The 15193-nt window shown below is 36.9% G+C and overlaps 1 non-coding gene across 1 annotated transcript; it reads left to right on the plus strand.

Annotated features, from left to right (window-relative positions):
• Window positions 1-10618: 10618 nt before the first annotated feature.
• Window positions 10619-10722, plus strand: LOC130942531 (small nucleolar RNA R71). The gene has a single exon (XR_009071098.1). It is a non-coding gene; the product is annotated as a small nucleolar RNA R71 (small nucleolar RNA).
• Window positions 10723-15193: the final 4471 nt, after the last annotated feature.

A 15193-nucleotide genomic window follows, 5' to 3' on the forward strand; every position in this document is an offset into this window, starting at 1 on the left:
CAACCATGTCAATAAGTTCTTGAGCTTCTGCAAGTGTTTTCTTTAGGTGAATGGATCCACCTGCAGAATGGTCCAATGACATTTTCGAAAATTCAGAGAGACCATAATAGAATATATCTAATATGGTCCATTCTGAAAACATGTCAGATGGACACCTTTTGGTCAACTGCTTGTATCTTTCCCAAGCTTTATAGAGGGATTCACCATCTTTTTGCTTGAAGGTTTGAACATCCACTCTAAGCTTACTCAGCTTTTGAGGAGGAAAGAATTTATCCAAGAAGGCCGTGACCAGCTTATCCCAAGAGTCCATGCTATCTTTAGGTTGTGAGTCCAACCATGTTCTAGCTATGTCTCTTACAGCAAAAGGGAAAAGCATGAGCCTGTAGACTTCAGGATCTACTCCATTTGTCTTAACAGTCTCACAAATCTGCAGGAACTCAGTTAAAAACTGGTAAGGATCTTCAGATGGAAGTCCATAAAACTTGCAGTTCTGTTGCATTAAAGCAACTAGTTGAGGTTTAAGCTCAAAATTGTTGGCTCCAATGGCAGGAATGGAGATGCTTCTTCCATCAAATTTGGACGTTGGTTTTGTGAAGTCACCAAGCATTCTCCTTGCATTATTGTTGTTGGGTTCGGCTGCCATCTCCTTCTCTTGTTCGAAAATTTCTGAAAGGTTGTTTCTGGATTGTTGTAATTTAGCTTCTCTTAGTTTCCTCTTCAGAGTCCTTTCAGGTTCTGGATCAATTTCAACAAGAGTGCCTTTTTCCTTGTTCCTACTCATATGAAAGAGAAGAAAACAAGAAAAGAAGAGGAATCCTCTATGTCACAGTATAGAGATTCCTTTATGTTAGTAAAAGAAGAAGAGAATAGAAGAAGGAAGAGTGACGAATCCAAACACAGGGGGAGGAGTGAGTTCGGATTTTTGGATGAAGAGAGGTGAAGAGAAGTGTTAGTAAATAAATAATTAAATAGAATAAGAAAAGAGAGGGAGAATTCGAAAATTAATTTTTGAAAAGGAGTTAGTAATTTTGAAACTTAAAGAGAAGATATGATTAAAATTAAAATTTAAAACAATTAAAAAGAATTTTTGAAAAAGAGAGAGGTATTTTCGAAAATTAGAGAGAGAAAAGTAGTTAGGTGGTTTTGAAAAAGATAAGAAACAAACAAAAAGTCAAATAGTTAGTTGAAAAAGATATTAAAATCAAATTTGAAAAGATAAGAAGATAAGTTAGATAAGATATTTTGAAATCAAATTTTGAAAAAGATAAAATTTTGAAAAAGATAAGATAAATAGATAAGATAAAAAGATAAGATTTTTAAGAAAAAGATATTTTGAAAAAGATTTAATTTTTAAAATTAAAATTAATTACTTAACTAACAAGAAACTAAAAGATAAGATTCTAAAATTTAAAGATTGAACCTTTCTTAACAAGAAAGTAACAAACTTCAAATTTTTGAATCAATCACATTAATTGTTAGCATAATTTCGAAAATATGATATAAAGATAAGAAAAAGATTTTGAAAATATTTTGAAAAAGATTTTTGAAATTTTCAAAAAAAAAAGGAAAAATGGAAAAGATATGATTTTTGAAAAGATAAGATTTTTAAAATTTGAAAATTTGACTTGACTTGTAAGAAACAACTAATTTTAAAACTTTTTGACTAAGTCAACTCAAATTTTCAAAAATTATGAGAAAATTAAAGAAAAAATATTTTTTTGATTTTTGAAATTTTAATTATGAGAGAGAAAATCACAAAAATGACCCAAAACATAAAAATTTTGGATCAAAACACATGATGCATGCAAGAACACTATGAATTTCAAGATGAACACCAAGAACACTTTGAAGATCATGATGAACATCAAGAACATAATTTTGAAAAATTTTTGATGCAAAGAAATCATGCAAGACACCAAACTTAGAAATCTTTAATGCATGGACTCTAACAAACGAATAATGCATATGAAAAACAAGAAACAACACAAAACAAGAAAACATCAAGATCAAACAAGAAGACTTACCAAGAACATCTTGAAGATCATGAAGAACACTATGAATGCATGAAATTTTCGAAAAAAAATGCATAATAAATTTTAAAACATGCAATTGACACTAAACTTAAAAATTAACTCAAGACTCAAACAAGAACACAAAATATTTTTGATTTTTATGATTTTCTAATTTTTTTGGATTTTTATTATTTTTTTTCGAAAATAATGTTAGGAAAAACGAAAAAGAAAAGAAAAATTTTGAAAAAGATTTTTGAAAAATTTCGAAAAGAAAATTACCTAATCTGAGCAACAAGATGAACCGTCAGTTGTCCAAACTCGAACAATCCTCGGCAACGGCGCCAAAAACTTGGTGGACGAAATTGTGATCATTAATGTTGTATTCTTTGTTGTTGTATGGAATAATTATAATGGCTCTTTACTATGTGTGGACACAACTCCGTTCAACTTAACCAGCAAGTGTACTGGGTCATCTAAGTAATACCTTACGTGAGTAAGGGTCGATCCCACAGAGATTGTTGGTATGAAGCAAGCTATGGTCATCTTGTAAATATCAGTCAGACGGATTATAATTGATTATGGATTTTCGAATAATAATAAATAATAAACAGGAAATAAAGATAAATAACATAGGATAGAAATACTTATGTAAATTAATGGTGGGAATTTCAGATAAGCGTATGGAGATATTGTGCCCTTTCTTTTTCTACTTTCCTACTTCTTCCTTCAATCCTTCTTACTCCTTTCCATGGCAAGCTGTATGTAGGGCATCACCGTTGTCAATGGCTACATCCCATCCTCTCAGTGAAAATGGTCCAAATGCTCTGTCACAGCACGGCTAATCATCTGTCGGTTCTCAATCAGGTTGGAATAGAATCCCTTGATTCTTTTGCGTCTGTCACTAACGCCCAGCCTTCAGGAGTTTGAAGCTCGTCACAGTCATTCAATCCCGGAATCCTACTCGGAATACCACAGACAAGGTTAGACCTTCCGGATTCCCATGAATGCTGCCATCAATTCTAGCTTATACCACGAAGATTCTGATTAAGGAATCCAAGAGATATGCGCCCGGCCTAAGGTAGAACGGAAGTGGTTGTCATTCACGCGCGTTCATAGGTGAGAATGATGATGAGTATCACGGATCATCACATTCATCAAGTTGAAGTGCAGCGAATATCTTAGAATAGGAATAAAGAGAATTGAATAGAAAATAATAGTAATTGTATTAAAACTTGAGGTACAACAGAGCTCCACACCCTTAATCTATGGTGTGTAGAAACTCCACCGTTAAAAATACATAAGTGAAAGGTTCAGGCATGGCCGAATGGCCAGCCCCCATGAAGGTCTAAGGACTAGGCGTCCAGAGATCCTAATACACTAGTAAAAAGTTCTATTTATAATGAGCTAGCTACTAGGGTTTACATGAGTAAGTATTTGATGTATAAATCCACTTCCGGGGTCCACTAGGTGTATGTTTGGGCTGAGCTTGATCTATCCATGAGCTGAGACTTCTATTGGAGTTGAACGCCAAGTTGTAACGTGTTTTGGGCATTCAACTCCGGGTCGTGACGTGTTTTTGGCGTTTTACTCCAGACAGCAAAATGGAACTGGCGTTGAGCGCCAGTTTACGTCGTCAATTCCAAAATAAAGTATGGACTATTATATATTGCTAGAAAGCTCTGGATGTCTACTTTCCAACGCCGTTGAGAGCGCACTATTTGGAGTTCTGTAGCTCCAGAAAATTCATTTCGAGTGCAGGGAGGTCAGATTCTAACAGCATCAGCAGTCCTTTGTCAGCCTCCTATCAGAGTTTTGTTCAAGTCCCTCAATTTCAGCCAGAAATTACCTGAAATCACAGAAAAACATACAAACTCATAGTGAAGTCCAGAAATGTGAATTTATCATAAAAACTAATGAAAACATCCCTAAAAGTAGCTTGAACTTACTAAAAACTACCTAAAAACAATGCCAAAAAGCGTATAAATTATCCGCTCATCACAACACCAAACTTAAATTGTTGCTTGTCCCCAAGCAACTGAAAATCAAATAGGATAAAAAGAAGAGAATATACTATAAATTCCAAAATATCAATGAATATTAATTCTAATTAGATGAGCGGGACTTGTAGCTTTTTGCTTCTGAACAGTTTTGGCATCTCACTTTTTCCTTTGAAGTTCAGAATGATTGGCTTCTCTAGGAACTTAGAATTTCGGATAGTGTTATTGACTTTCCTAGTTAAGTATGTTGATTCTTGAACACAGCTACTTATGAGTCTTGGCTGTGGCCCTAAGCATTTTGTTTTCCAGTATTACCACCGGATACATAAATGCCACAGACACATGACTGGGTGAACCATTTTAGATTGTGACTCAGCTTTGCTAGAGTCCCTAGTTAGAGGTGTCCAGAGCTCTTAAGCACACTCTTTTGCTTTGGATCACGACTTTAACCACTCAGTCTCAAGCTTTTCACTTGGACCTGCATGCCACAAGCACATGGTTAGGGACAGCTTGATTTAGCCGCTTAGGCCTGGATTTTATTTTCTTGGGCCCTCCTATCCATTGATGCTCAAAGCCTTGGATCTTTTTTACCCTTGCCTTTTGGTTTTAAGGGCTATTGGCTTTTTCTGCTTGCTTTTTCTTTTTCTTTCTATTTTTTTTGCCAGTTTTTTTCTTTTTTTTTCGCAAGCCTTTGCTTTTTCACTGCTTTTTCTTGCTTCAAGAATTAATTTTATGATTTTTCAGATCATCAATAACATTTCTCTTTGTTCACCATTCTTTCAAGAGCCAACAGTTTTAACATTCATAAACAACAAGATAAAAAATATGCAATGTTCAAGCATTCATTCAGAAAACAAAAAGTATTGTCACCACATCAATATAATTAAACTGAATTCAAGGATAAATTCGAAATTCATGTACTTCTTATTCTTTTGAATTAAAAACATTTTTCATTTAAGAAAGGTGAAGGATTAATGGAATTATTCATAACTTTAGGACATAGTTACTTAAACACTAATGATCATGAAGTAGAGACACAAAACATAAATGAGCACAACATAAAAACCGAAAAGCAGAAAGAAATAAGAACAAGGAATGAATCCACCTTAGTGGCGTCTTCTTCTTGAAGGACCAACAATGTCCTTAAGCTCTTCTATGTCCCTTCCTTGCCTTTGTTGCTCCTCCCTCATTGCTCTTTGATCTTCTCTTATTTCATGAAGAATGATGGAGTGCTCATGATGTTCCACCCTTAATTGTTCCACATTGTAGCTCAAATCTTCTAAGGAAGTGTTGAGTTGTTTCCAATAGTTGTTGGGAGGAAAGTGCATCCCTTGAGGCATCTCAGGGATTTCTTGATGATGAGCTTCCTCATGCATCTCTTGAGATCCGTGGAGGGTCTCTCTTGCTTGCTCCATCCTCTTCTTGGTGATGGGCTTATCCTCTTCAATGAGGATGTCTCCTTCTATGATAACTCTAGCTGAGTAACATAGATGGCAAATAAGATGAGGAAAAGCTAGCCTTGCCGTGTTGGAGGACTTATCAGCTATTTTGTAGATTTCATTGGAGATGACTTCATGAACTTCTACTTCCTCTCCAATCATGATGGCCCAATCCACAGTAACTTCAGATCGGTTGCTAGTGGGAATTATGGAGCGTTGAATGAACTCCAACCATCCTCTAGCCACAGGCTTGAGGTCCAGTCTTCTCAGTTGAACTGGCTTGCCTTTGGAGTCTCTTTTCCACTGAGCTCCTTCCACACATATGTCCATAAGGACTTGGTCCAACCTTTGATTAAAGTTGACCCTTCTAGTGTAGGAGCGTTCATCTCCTTGTATCATGGGCAAGTGGAATGCCAAGCTCACATTTTCTGGACTAAAATCTAAGTATTTCCCCCGAACCATTGTGAGATAATTCTTTGGACTCGGGTTCATACTTTGATCATTGTTCTTAGTGATCCATGCATTGGCATAGAACTCTTGAACCATTAAGATTCTGACTTGTTACATGGGGTTGGTTAGGACTTCCCAACCTCTTCTTCAAATCTCATGTCGGATCTCCGAATACTCATTTTTCTTTAGTTTGAAAGGGACTTCAGGGATCACCTTCTTCTTTGCCACAACATCATAGAAGTGGTCTTGATGGTTTTTGGAGATGAATCTTTCCATCTCCCATGACTCGGAGGTGGAAGCTTTTGTCTTCCCTTTTCCTTTTCTAGAGGATTCTCCGGCCTTAGGTGCCATTGATGGTAATGGAAAAACAAAAAGCTTATGCTTTTACCACACCAAACTTAAAATATTGCTCGCCCTCGAGCAAGAGAAGAAAGAAGAGAAGAAGAAGAAGAAGAAAATATGGAGGAAAGTGAGGGGAGATGGATTCGGCCAAGGTATAGAAGAGGGGGTTTGTAGTGTGTGAAAATGAAGTAGAATGGAAGGGTATATATAGGGAGGGGAGAGAGGGTAGGTTCGGCCATTTAGGGTGGGTTTGGGTGGGAAAGATTTTTGAATTTTGAAGGTAGGTAGGGTTTATGGGGAAGAGTGGATGGATGCGAGTGGTGAAGGGGATAATTGGGAAGAGAGATTGAAGTTGTTGGGAAGTGTGTTTTGGGGAAGAGTGTTATAGGATTAGGAGGTAAGGTGGGAATATGTTAGGTGGGGATCCTGTGGGGTCCACAGATCCTGAGATGATCCTGTGGGGTCCACAGATCTTGAGGTGTCAAGGATTTACATCCCTGCACCAATTAGGCATGTAAAATGCCTTTGCACACCATTCTGGCATTTAAACGCCGAGATGATGCACACTCTGGGCGTTCAACACCCATGTGTAGCATGTTTCTGGCGTTGAGCGCCAGTTCCATGCTTGTTACTGGCGTTTAGCGCCAGCTTTCCTCAAGGCACATTCCTGGCGTTCAAACGCCAGGATGTTGCTTGTTTCTGGCGTTCAGCGCCAGATTCATGCTCTGTTCTGGCAATGAACGCCAGCCAGATGCTTCTTACTGGCGTTGTCCTCCCTCCAGGGTGTGATTTTTCTTCTGCTGTTTTTGATTCTGTTTTTTATTTTTATATTTTTTTTCGTGACTCCACATGATCATGTACCTAATAAAACACAAAATAACAATAAAATAAAATAAAATAAAAATTAGATAAAAATTGGGCTGCCTCCCAATAAGCGCTTCTTTAATGTCAATAGCTTGACAGTGGGCTCTCATGGATCCACAAAGGTGATCAGGTCAATGTTGTAAAACTCCCAACACCAAACTTAGAGTTTGGATATGGGGTCCTAACACCAAACTTAGTGTTTAGTTGTGGCCTCCCAACACCAAACTTCGAGTTTGACTGTGGGGACTCTGTTTGACTCTGTACTGAGAGAAGCTCTTCATGCTTACTCTCTTTTGTCACAGAGGGATGGCCATGTGCCTTAAACACAAGGTAGTCCCCATTCAATTGAAGGACTAATTCACCTCTGTTGACATCTATCACAGCTCCTGCTGTGGCTAGGAAAGGTCTTCCAAGGATGATGCACTCATCCTCTTCCTTCCTAGTGTCTAAGATTATGAAATCAGCAGGGATGTAAAGGCCTTCAAATTTTACTAACACGTCCTCTACTAATCCATAAGCTTGTCTTAATGACTTGTCTGCCAATTGTAATGAGAACAAGGCAGGTTGTACTTCAATGATCCCCAGCTTCTCCATTACAGAGAGTGGCATAAGATTTATCCCTGACCCCAGATCACACAGAGCTTTTTCAAAGGTCATGGTGCCTATGGTACAAGGTATTAAGAACTTGCCAGGATCTTGTCTCTTTTGAGGTAAAATTTACTGAATCCAAGTATCTAGTTCACTAATGAGCAAGGGAGATTCACTTTCCCAAGTCTCATTACCAAACAACTTGGCATTCAGCTTCATGATAGCTCCTAAATATTGAGCAACTTGCTCTCCAGTCACATCTTCATCCTCTTCAGAGGAAGAATAGTCTTCAAAGCTCATGAATGGCAGAAGAAAATTTAATGGAATCTCTATGGTCTCTATATGAGCCTCAGATTCCTTTGGATCCTTAATAGGAAACTCCTTCTTGCTTGAGAGATGTCCCAGGAGGTCCTCCTCACTAGGATTTTTGTTCTTCTCCTCCCTTGTGCATTCGGCCATATTGATCACATCAATGGCCTTGCACTCTCCTTTTGGATTCCCTTCTGTATTGCTTGGGAGAATGCTGGGAGGAGTTTCAATGACTTTCTTACTCAGCTGGCCCACTTGTGCCTCCAGATTTCTGATGGAGAATCTTGTTTCACTCATGAAACTGAAAGTGGCTTTTGATAGATCAGAGACTAAGTTTGCTAAATTAGAGGGGCTCTGTTCAGAATTTTCTGTCTGTTGCTGAGAAGATGATGGAAAAGGCTTGTTATTACTGAGCCTATTTCTTCCACCATTATTAAAGCCTTGTTGAGACTTTTGTTGATCCTTCCATGAGAAATTTGAATGATTTCTCCATGATGAATTATAGGTATTTCCATAAGGTTCACCCATGTAATTTACCTCTGCTATTGCAGGGTTCTCAGGATCATAAGCTTCTTCAGAAGCTGCCTCTTTAGTACTGTTGGATGCATTTTGCCATCCATTCAGACTTTGAGAGATCATGTTGACCTGCTGAGTCAACACTTTGTTCTGAGCCAATATGGCATTCAGAGCATCAATTTCAAGAACTCCCTTCCTTTGAGGCGTCCCATTATTCACGGAATTCCTCTCAGAAGTGTACATGAATTGGTTATTTGCAACCATGTCAATAAGTTCTTGAGCTTCTGCAGGTGTTTTCTTTAGGTGAATGGATCCACCTGCAGAATGGTCCAATGACATTTTCGAAAATTCAGAGAGACCATAATAGAATATATCTAATATGGTTGGTGGACGAAATTGTTATTCATGTGTTATTCCATTTTGCAAAATTTATTGCTTTTCATTCCCTGGTAATGGCGCCAAAAACATGATGCCAATATCATAGTTCACAACTTCGTTCAACTTAACCAGCAAGTGTACTGGGTCATCCAAGTAATAAACCTTACGTGAGTAAGGGTCGATCCCACAGAGATTGTTGGTATGAAGCAAGCTATGGTTACCTTGTAAATCTCAGTTAGGCAGATTAAATAGTTTTGGGTTTCGAAAATTAATAATAAAAAGAAAATAAAAAGGGATAGAAATACTTATGTAAATTAATAGTGGGAATTTCAGATAAGCGTATGGAGATGCTATGCTCCTCTTGAATCTCTACTTTCCTATTACATTCGTCCAATCCTTCTTACTCCTTTCCATGGCAAGCTGTATGTAGGGCATCACCGTTGTCAATGGCTACATCTCATCCTCTCAGTGAAAATGGTCCTATGCTCTGTCACAGCATGGCTAATCATCTGTCGGTTCTCAATCAGGTTGGAATAGAATCCCTTAATTCTTTTGCGTTTGTCATCACGCCCAGCCTTCAGGAGTTTGAAGCTCGTCACAGTCATTCAATCCCAGAATCCTACTCAAAATACCATAGACAAGGTTTAGACTTTCCGGATCCTCATGAATGTCGCCATCTATCTAACTTATACCACGAAGTTTCTGTTGGGGAATCTAAGAGATATGCGCCCGGCCTAAGGTAGAACGGAAGTGGTTGTCAGTCACACGCGTTCATAGGTGAGAATGATGATGAGTGTCACAGATCATCACATTCATCAAAGTGTTGTGCAACGTATATCTTGGAATAAGAATAAAAGAGAATTGAATAGAAAGTAATAGTAATTGTATTGAAACTTGAGGTACAGCAGAGCTCCACACCCTTAATCTATGGTGTGCAGAAACTCCACCGTTGAAAATACATAAGTGAAAGGTTCAGGCATGGCCGAATGGCCAGCCCCCAAAACGTGATCAATAGCCTCTTAAGATGAAGAATAAAACAAAACTGAGACCAAAGATGTCACGTGGTCAAAAGATGACTAATACATTAGTAAAAAGTCTTATTTATACTAAACTAGCTACTAGGGTTTACATGAGTAAGTAATTGATGCATAAATCCACTTCCGGGGCCCACTTGGTGTATGCTTGGGCTGAGCTTGATCTATCCACGAGCTGAGGCTTCTCTTGGAGTTGAACTCCAAGTTATAACGTGTTTTGGGCGTTCAACTCCGGATCATGACGTTTTTCTGGCGTTTAACTCCAGACAGCAGCGTGTACTTGGCGTTCAACGCCAAGTTACGTCGTCAACTCCCGAATAAAGTATGGACTATTATATATTTCTGGAAATCTCTGGATGTCTACTTTCCAACGCCGTTGAGAGCGCGCCATTTAGAGTTCTGTAGCTCCAGAAAATCCATTTCGAGTGCAGGGAGGTCAGATTCCAACAGCATCACCAGTCCTTTTGTCAGCCTTTTTCAGAGTTTTGCTCAAGTCCCTCAATTTCAGCCAGAAATTACCTGAAATCACAGAAAAACACACAAACTCATAGTAAAGTCCAGAAATATGAATTTAACATAAAAACTAATGAAAACATCCCTAAAAGTAGCTTGAACTTACTAAAAACTACCTAAAAACAATGCCAAAAAGAGTATAAATTATCCGCTCATCAATGGTCCATTCTGAAAACATGTCAGATGGACACCTTTTGGTCAACTGCTTGTATCTTTCCCAAGCTTCATAGAGGGATTCACCATCTTTTTGCTTGAAGGTTTGAACATCCACTCTAAGCTTGCTCAGCTTTTGAGGAGGAAATAATTTATCCAAGAAGGCCGTGACCAGCTTATCCCAAGAGTCCAGGCTATCTTTAGGTTGTGAGTCCAACCATGTTTTAGCTATGTCTCTTACAGCAAAAGGGAAAAGCATGAGCCTGTAGACTTCAGGATCTACTCCATTTGTCTTAACAGTCTCACAAATCTGCAAGAACTCAGTTAAAAACTGGTAAGGATCTTCAGATGGAAGTCCATAAAACTTGCAGTTCTGTTGCATTAAAGCAACTAGTTGAGGTTTAAGCTCAAAATTGTTGGCTCCAATGGCAGGAATGGAGATGCTTCTTCCATCAAATTTGGACGTTGGTTTTGTGAAGTCACCAAGCATTCTCCTTGCATTATTGTTGTTGGGTTTGGCTGCCATCTCCTTCTCTTGTTCAAAAATTTCTGAAAGGTTGTTTCTGGATTGTTGTAATTTAGCTTCTCTTAGTTTCCTCTTCAGAGTCCTTTCAGATTCTGGATCAATTTCAACAAGAGTGCCTTTTTCCTTGTACCTGCTCATATGAAAGAGAAGAAAACAAGAAAAGAAGAGGAATCCTCTATGTCACAGTATAGAGATTCCTTTATGTTAGTAAAAGAAGAAGAGAATAGAAGAAGGAAGAGTGAAGAATCCAAACACAGGGGGAGGAGTGAGTTCGGATTTTTGGATGAAGAGAGGTGAAGAGAAGTGTTAGTAAATAAATAATTAAATAGAATAAGAAAAGAGAGGGAGAATTCGAAAATTAATTTTTGAAAAGGAGTTAGTAATTTTGAAACTTAAAGAGAAGATATGATTAAAATTAAAATTTAAAACAATTAAAAAGAATTTTTGAAAAAGAGAGAGGTATTTTCGAAAATTAGAGAGAGAAAAGTAGTTAGGTGGTTTTGAAAAAGATAAGAAACAAACAAAAAGTCAAATAGTTAGTTGAAAAAGATATTAAAATCAAATTTGAAAAGATAAGAAGATAAGTTAGATAAGAAATTTTGAAATCAAATTTTGAAAAAGATAAAATTTTGAAAAAGATAAGATAAATAGATAAGATAAAAAGATAAGATTTTTAAGAAAAAGATATTTTAAAAAAGATTTAATTTTTAAAATTAAAATTAATTACTTAACTAACAAGAAACTAAAAGATAAGATTCTAGGATTTAAAGATTGAACCTTTCTTAACAAGAAAGTAACAAACTTCAAATTTTTGAATCAATCACATTAATTGTTAGCATAATTTCGAAAATATGATATAAAGATAAGAAAAAGATTTTGAAAATATTTTGAAAAAGATTTTTGAAATTTTCAAAAAAAAAGGAAAAAATGGAAAAGATATGATTTTTGAAAAAGATTTTGAAAAGATAAGATTTTTAAAATTTGAAAATTTGACTTGACTTGTAAGAAACAACTAATTTTAAAAATTTTTGACTAAGTCAACTCAAATTTTCGAAAATTATGAGAAAATTAAGGAAAATATATTTTTTTGATTTTTGAAATTTTAATTATGAGAGAGAAAAATACAAAAATGACCCGAAACATAAAAATTTTGGATCAAAACACATGATGCATGCAAGAACACTATGAATGTCAAGATGAACACCAAGAACACTTTGAAGATCATGATGAACATCAAGAACATAATTTTGAAAATTTTTGATGCAAAGAAAATATGCAAGACACCAAACTTAGAAACCTTTAATGCATGGACTCTAACAAATGAAAAATGCATATGAAAAACAAGAAACAACACAAAATAAGAAAACATCAAGATCAAACAAGAAGACTTACCAAGAACATCTTGAAGATCATGAAGAACACTATGAATGCATGAAATTTTCGAAAAAAATGCATAATAAATTTTAAAACATGCAATTGACACTAAACTTAAAAATTAACTCAAGACTCAAACAAGAAACACAAAACATTTTTTATTTTTATGATTTTCTAATTTTTTTGGATTTTTATTATTATTTTTTTTCGAAAATAATGTTAGGAAAAACGAAAATGAAAAGAAAAATTTTGAAAAAGATTTTTGAAAAATTTCGAAAAGAAAATTACCTAATCTGAGCAACAAGATGAACCGTCAGTTGTCCAAACTCGAACAATCCCCGGCAACAGCGCCAAAAACTTGGTGGACGAAATTGTGATCATTAATGTTGTATTCTTTATTGTTGTATGGAATAATTATAATGGCTCTTTACTATGTGTGGACACAACTCCGTTCAACTTAACCAGCAAGTGTACTGGGTCATCCAAGTAATACCTTACGTGAGTAAGGGTCGATCCCACAGAGATTGTTGGTATGAAGCAAGCTATGGTCATCTTGTAAATCTCAGTCAGGCAGATTATAATTGATTATGGATTTTCGAATAATAATAAATAATAAACAGGAAATAAAGATAAATGACATAGGATAGAAATACTTATGTAAATTAATGGTGGGAATTTCAGATAAGCGTATGGAGATATTGTGCCCTTTCTTTTTCTACTTTCCTACTTCTTCCTTCAATCCTTCTTACTCCTTTCCATGGCAAGCTGTATGTAGGGCATCACCGTTGTCAATGGCTACATCCCATCCTCTCAGTGAAAATGGTCCAAATGCTCTGTCACAGCACAGCTAATCATCTATCGGTTCTCAATCAGGTTGGAATAGAATCCCTTGATTCTTTTGCGTCTGTCACTAACGCCCTGCCTTCAGGAGTTTGAAGCTCGTCACAGTCATTCAATCCCGGAATCCTACTCGGAATACCACAGACAAGGTTAGACCTTCCGGATTCCCATGAATGCCGCCATCAATTCTAGCTTATACCACGAAGATTCTGATTAAGGAATCCAAGAGATATGCGCCCGGCCTAAGGTAGAACGGAAGTGGTTGTCAGTCACGCGCGTTCATAGGTGAGAATGATGATGAGTGTCACGGATCATCACATTCATCAAGTTGAAGTGCAGCGAATATCTTAGAATAGGAATAAAGAGAATTGAATAGAAAATAATAGTAATTGTATTAAAACTTGAGGTACAGCAGAGCTCCACACCCTTAATCTATGGTGTGTAGAAACTCCACCGTTGAAAATACATAAGTGAAAGGTTCAGGCATGGCTGAATGGCCAGCCCCCATGAAGGTCTAAGAACTAGGCGTCCAGAGATCCTAATACACTAGTAAAAAGTTCTATTTATAATGAGCTAGCTACTAGGGTTTACATGAGTAAGTATTTGATGCATAAATCCACTTCCGGGGCCCACTTGGTGTATGTTTGGGCTGAGTTTGATCTATCCACGAGCTGAGGCTTCTATTGGAGTTGAACGCCAAGTTGTAACGTGTTTTGGGCGTTCAACTCCGGGTCGTGACGTGTTTTCTGGCGTTTTACTCCAGACAGCAACATGGAACTGGCGTTGAGCGCCAGTTTACGTCGTCAATTCCCGAATAAAGTATGGACTATTATATATTGCTGGAAAGATCTGGATGTCTACTTTCCAACGCCGTTTAGAGCACGCCATTTGGAGTTCTGTAGCTCCAGAAAATCTATTTCGAGTGCAGAGAGGTCAGATTCCAACAGCATCAGCAGTCCTTTGTCAGCCTCCTATCAGAGTTTTGCTCAAGTCCCTCAATTACAGTTAGAAATTACCTGAAATCACAGAAAAACACACAAACTCATAGTAAAGTCCAGAAATATGAATTTAGCATAAAAACTAATGAAAACATCCCTAAAAGTAGCTTGAACTTACTAAAAACTACCTAAAAACAATGCCAAAAAGCGTATAAATTATCCGCTCATCACAGATAAGCAGAATTAAGCAGTTAAGCAAACCAAAACAATGCACACTCAAGCAAACAAACAAATGCATATGATGTGTGCCTGTCCCATGGCTGATGAATCTCATCTGTCGGTTATACAGCCAACCAGACATGTCCTGGTAGTTAACCATTGGACAGTCCCTCTGTGCGCGCATCCCTAAGCTCAATAATATTCCATGGAGTCAAACTCCAAGCTCAAATATAATATTCCATGGAGTCACACTCCAAGCTCAATAATATAGTATTCCATGGAGTTGAACTCCAAGCTCAATAATATTCCATGGAGTCAAACTCCAAGCTCAAATATAATATTTAATATTCATATATATATATGCATGTCCGTGGGGGAATCTGGGGAGTTAAAGAGCCCGGTCACATTTTGCGACAGAGGGTCAACAAATAGTCTCAAATACATAAGACACATTATAATCTCTTTCTTTTTTAAAATAACACCTCAAACCAAACCTCCAATTCTTATAGAAACTTTGGCAATATCTCCTCTAAAACTCGAATTTCTGCCACCCTGCAAGGGTCCTAACTATCAAATCAAACTCCTCTCAGTCCTTAAAATCATTTCCAATAACAAATTATTTCAAAATCAAACAAATACTAATATTAAATCTTTTTCCAAAACCAACCAACTTCAGCAGTAAATTATTAACAATAGCTAAA

This window comes from Arachis stenosperma, chromosome 7, assembly GCF_014773155.1.
Source record: "Arachis stenosperma cultivar V10309 chromosome 7, arast.V10309.gnm1.PFL2, whole genome shotgun sequence".
NCBI classification, from domain to species: Eukaryota; Viridiplantae; Streptophyta; class Magnoliopsida; order Fabales; family Fabaceae; genus Arachis; species Arachis stenosperma.